Here is a 6,266-nt window from a genome sequence, read left to right on the forward strand (position 1 = left end):
TGGCAACCAGCTTCTATTCAGTCCACTAGAGATTTTACTGTCAGCTCCACAGAAATACACAAGAATGCACACTGTCTGGCTCTTTCTGCCTCATCCACTTACATACGCACAAATCCACTACAGACGTGTCATTGTGATCATCGGCTTTGTCAACTCCATAGGCATGCACAAGCTTGCCACAGTCTCTTGCATTCACACGGTCACACACACACACACACACACACACACACACACACACACACACACACACATTTACACACATGGCTTCTTTAGCCTGGCAGGGATACAGGAATGTTTGGCAGAAGGGTAATTTCTGTCCACAACGGTGCACTTCCACAACAGCCCACTTCCATTCAAGTTACATAACAACAACTAGCCATCCATCAGAAAAGACATGCGGCATCAGATGCGGCAACTTTTTCAGCTCTGTAGGACATGAGTCTGCTGCCCGACTGTTTCAGTCCAAATGTCACACAGATCCCTCATACTCCCTGGCCTTTGACGAGGTCTGCCTAGTTTCCATCCTCAGTTTAGTTGAGCTATGGGCATTGCTCAGCTTGGCCAGCTAATTGGACTATTGTCCTTGTCACAATAAATAGGCACAGGAGGGGAATCCATTTGGAATTGTTACTATTGCACTTTTTACAATTACATTACAGACCAAAACAATAAACAAACGATTCAGCTGGTGACAGGTTCTGACCATCCTGAGATGTCACCCATGTATGCTGTGTGTGCTCTGTAATTTTCAGGTCAAAGCCTTGTGGAGCTTGCACAAAATGCCTAGCACACTTTGTTTCCAATTTACAATTACATTCAGATTAATGTATTTCATTTCTTTTCTCTTTTTTGAAACATCGTGTAAAAGCATCTAGTGGTGCTTTTTATATCTATCAGTGTTTGTCAGTGCTGAGGTCACGTCAGTCACTGTGGCAGATCCCTGCACAAAAACTGTAGCTATGGCCTGACAGAGCCCCTCCAAGTCTGACAGGGATTCAAGCACACACACACACACACAAGCACACACTGCACTGTAACATGTTTAAATTATTCATAAGCATTTTCATAGACTAGAATGCCATTATGCATTTTTGAGAGTGCGAGAGGGAGAGAGTGCATACTCCCAAAATGCATTCACATCCCCCTCATGAATATTTAATGGCCTGAGCTGAAAACTTCACACACTCCTGTGTCGTCCCAACTCTCAGAGACGTGCTTTTAAATTTTCACATATTCTCTAGACCTTGGTGACAGGCAAGCGCACCCACCCACCCACCCCCTCCTACACAAACACAAACACACACAAGTCCATGAGCACAAGTTCACACAGCCAGGGAGTGCTAGGAATGTGTGTTGACAAATGACTGATGTAAGCCTGACCTTTGACCCAATTTAGATCGCACCTGCCACTATGTAAGGTCAGGATATCAACATGAGATGCAGAGAAGCAATTATAAACAAATATCATCATTTGCACATTTGCACATATTTCCATGGCAACAGGCTTGACAGCAAAGGCGATGTGTGTGTGTGTGTGTGTGTGTGTGTGTTTTGAACATGCACCTGTCAGCCTGAGCAGGAATTTGAGTGTTTGGGGCTTGATTTGTTTTGGTCCTGTGTACGCAGACACTGCACTGCAAGTCACCTTGACACAATGCGTTGCATTTTCAAAGCATTAATGCACAGATAAAATCACATATGAATATTGTATAAATGTTTAATGCAGCAGATTATTGAATGTGATGTATGGTATGACCATATGTACATGCTCATTATCTCACACCTTTTAATGCAGCATTTCCCTTGGTGGTCTTAAAGAGTCATTGTGAAACACCAGCAGCATCTGAATGTCTGGGGTTTGATATACATTTGCCCTTTAAACTCTGTATAGAGCCATAAGCACGATGGCACAGAAATGCCAAAAACTATAATAAAAACTGAAAGAAAAAATTTATGTGGACAGAAGAAATGTTCTAATGGTGGATGAAGACAAACAATGCTGACAGACCTTCATAAGAGAAATGGAACTGATCCAGACAGACAGAGCTGGCAACTTAAAGCAGAGGGGTGCTCCTGCGTGTGTGTGTGTGTGTTTTCACTCATTGAGTGATATATTGCCTGATTACATTACAATACTGTAATATAATATTCACTGGCAATCATTATAATCTAAATTAAAAACAAACAATGGACCAAATATGCTTCAGCCAAAAGATAACTACAAGAATGATCTTCAAATGAAATCAGTGTGAGAAAGTATGTGTGTGCGTGATGTGTCTATGCATGTGTAAATGAAGTACAAAGATAATAAAAGGGTGGGAATTAGGCAACTGAATGCACACTGAATGGACCAGAATGAGCGGAAATTGCTCCATCTCAGGTTCAGGCCGGCCCCCATGGCAGAAATTTCAAGAATCTCAACATGCACCTTCATCTTTACTACACAGCACTTTACCTGCACCCTCACTGTGTCCTTTCTTTATCTGTGACCAGACTGAATGAATACAGATTCAGCCCGTGTCTGCCTCTCATATGAGAAACTAAACAATATTTTTGTAGCGTTGGTGTTTACTCATGAAGTGAGAAAACAATTAAAATCAAATTAAAATAAAACTTTATCAGCTTATTTCTATTTACAGTTGTCAAACTAGTTGCATGGAAACAGATCAATTCATTACCGTTCCTTTGTGTGTGACCTCAGGGACGTTAAAGGGACACATCTGGGACACATGGAGTGTGTGAAGCTGAATGACTTAAGAAAAAAAAAAAAACATCTCCAAGCACCACCAAACCTCGGTTTTGTGGTTCATTTTGTGAAATGAATAAAAAACATCTTACATTAAAACACATGACACATTACTGAACCAGTTTTTTTTTTTGCTAAACTCGGACTGCTCACTCCCCTTTCCCAGTACTGCTCTAGGTGACAACCCTGAATAACCTCCGGTCTTAAACCTGGCCATGATGAAACAACGAAAACGAAACAGAGGTATTTCCTGCCTTTTCCACTTGCTGTAATCCTTTCAGCTCAGCTCTAAACAATGTGACACCCTCTTTTCTCTGAATATTAATTGCTTGCCAAATGAGTTTGGCATCAAATGGTGCCATGCACTGTGTTTAATCTGTTAATGAGTGGGCGCTTGTTTTTTTCTAGGAAGAAGCTCTTGTTCTGAGGACAAAATAAAAATGTTATTACAAACCATCGTTAGATTTAATAGGGTGAACTACCCAGTTAGGCAGCAGCGATTAACCCCATAAAATCTGAGTGATCAGCACCACAGACAGCTCCTTGTCTTTATTAATTGTACCTCTTAATTTAGGTACATGGTGAATGGGTGTCAATGGGTTAAATGAGACAAGACCCGAGTCCCTCTGACTCATGTTCACGATTTCCACATAATTCCATAATAAAACATGCCACATATTGTCATAACCTCCCTGTGAAGTGCCAGGAGCAGTTAAGAAAGAACATACTGCCTGCAGGCTGGCCAAATTGAGAAATCGGGAATAGCTCTTCTAGTTTAATGATTTCATCCTGGGGATCAGTGGAAAAAGATCATGTTGATCATTTTTATGGATAAAACGAGGTTAATATTTTTGATAGCTCTTGTTATTTTTATTGTATAATGTCTGAAAGTTGAGTCATAGCAACTGGACTTTCTTTCTTTAATGTAGAGACGTTTCATTCTGCATCCACAGAACTTTGTCAAATTCACCTGGATGACTGAGAATTTTCTTGTATAATATTAATTTGAAAAAGAATGCATAAAAACATCATTTTGAAATAACTGTGATGCCACTGGAAGACACACACCTGTGTGTGTTCTGTGAACCAGATTCAGTTCAACTGGTTCAAATGAAAGGGTGCTAAAAAGGTTTCCATGACTGAGACAAACCTCATAAATTTGTCTCCTTTGGCCTTGGGCGCGCCGTCCTTTTGGAAATGTCACTATTGTTATGCTCCTGATGAAAATGTTTTTCATTCAGATTAAAAAAAATGAGGAAAGAATGAGGCATGCTTCTTATTGCCAGACAAGTGAACCAAGGTCCACTCGGTTAACGCTGTGACCTTGCTTCCTGAAGGACTTCCTTTCTCCTTCTGCAATCACACATGCAGCCAGAAAAAATCCTAGTCTTCTCACTCTTCTCTCTCTGAAGAAGAGTTAGAATATTAGGAAATTTTGTACAGAGTAATCCACAACCCGAACAAGGACGACACAATAAAAGAAAACATTTAGGCATGAATAAGTCATAATCATTGGTCTCTTGAGAAAAGCAAGGCTTTCGGGTGTTTTATATAAAGGATTATTTATTAGCCGTCACTGCAGTAGCAAATGTGCTGTCTGTTTTGTCAGATTAATATCAGTGTTCACACAGATTTGATTGATGTGTGATTCACATGCTTGGTGGTAAACAAGGCAAAGCAACTAAATAAAATTTAGTTTTTTTTTGCTTTTTTCCCCTTCCATGCATGAATTTGTTGGGCTGCAGCAACAAATCCCAGGCGCCCAGAGCCTTCATACTGTTAGTGATCTGACCCCTTCCAGCTGTGGGACTTTATTATAAACTTTATTAAAATGACATTATTATAATGTCCTAAGCAACATTTGTAAGAAGGAGACATAGCTGGTCACAAGTTCAAGCTAATTTCATTTTAAAGAACCAATCTATTGGCTAAAGCATAGTACATCAATTAAATGCATGTAGTAGTGCCACATCCATGCCTTGTGGGTGCTATAGCGTGATGAATGGGTTGCTAGGCCCAGCCCTATTGGTTTGATGCTCACACCCCACCTCCACACTTTGATCTTATTCCTCTTTTCCCATGTATAAAAGCTTGCCTCATGTGTCTTGTCTATTCTTTGCCCTTTGTCTTCTCTGGCTGAAAAAAGGTGTGTGAGCATTTTTTGGGTTTGGTACTTTAAGCATCCTGGTTTTGATTTGGCCATTTAATCTGCATCTACCTCATGCCTGAAATCATTAGCACCTTACAACCCCTTCTCCTAGAAACCAATGGATAGTCATCATCAAAAAGCTCAAATACAAAGTGTGGAAGCCATTATATGACCAGTACAGCACTGGATAAAATGAAAATTATTGCTGAGCATATCTTATTCTGAATTCAAAATACACATCACAAACCAAGATCCTGGCAGCCATCTGGTTTAGAGTGTTTGTACTGATTTATTGCAATCTTTTCATAAACTGAGGGAGAGAAGAAGCCAAGAGCCTTCATAGAAAAAAGGCTCCTCTCCATGCCTGGAGTGTACCTTGCCAAGGTTGCCAGCATTGAGCAACTGTATGTGTGGAGACCAGGTGAAGCAAGAGTCTCTGTACAATGCTGCCGTTGTCAGGCCTAATGAACCAGTTGAGCAAGCACAGGCTCACCAGCACGATGAAGCTTTTCAAGCTAAAACTCTCCCAGCAGAAGGACCAGAAACATTTCAGTTGGCTCTTCTGGTGAGCCTTTGAGAAGAAAGGCTTGCTGAATAGCAGGAGGAAAACTGGGATCCTCAACACAGGCCATTTTTGAGCTATGCTAAGCAAATCAACTCAGACAAAGAAGCACACTGTGCCTGGCTTCAAAGCTCAGGGCTCAAAGGAGACTCCGAACGCCTACTGCTCGCTGTACCAGTGCAGGCTGAGAATCCTCCTTCAGAAGAACCTGTTCAGGGTGGGTGGTATGGGCAAATGCAGAATGTGTCCAGTGTTGGCACCTACTGATTACCTGTCGGGCCGAATATTGGGAATTTATCCATGATGCACTTTAGTGCTGCTTTAATTGCACAGGGCAGATAAAAAAAAAAACAGCTCACACAATCTTGAGGCAGAGTAACCACACAGGTATTATTAGATTCCAGGACCGGAATCCATTAATACGCAGTGGGACTAGAGGAAGAAGATTCAGACACATGAGCAAAATACAAGGACAATGAGGAAAAACAAAGACAAGACGGAGAACGTGAGAAATGAAACCCAACACAATGGAGAAAGGTGCAAAGGAGCAAAATCTGACCTTGAGCAGCTTTTTTGAGGATGTTCTAATAATAATAATAAGAATAACAATAATGATTATTGTTATTATTATTATATTTGTTTGATAGTGGTAACATCATGAGTTGTTTAATAAAACTCATAATGACAGACTGTAACACAAGATTTTAAAGCATTTTTTCATTCCAAAGTTTTGTGCCATTTTACACAAATATGATTCTGATGCCTTTTGATGTAGGGCAACAATTTGTGATCAAAGTGTGTTGCTAATA

The sequence above is a fragment of the Denticeps clupeoides genome, chromosome 4 (genome assembly GCF_900700375.1).
Source record: "Denticeps clupeoides chromosome 4, fDenClu1.1, whole genome shotgun sequence".
Lineage (NCBI taxonomy): Eukaryota > Metazoa > Chordata > Actinopteri > Clupeiformes > Denticipitidae > Denticeps > Denticeps clupeoides.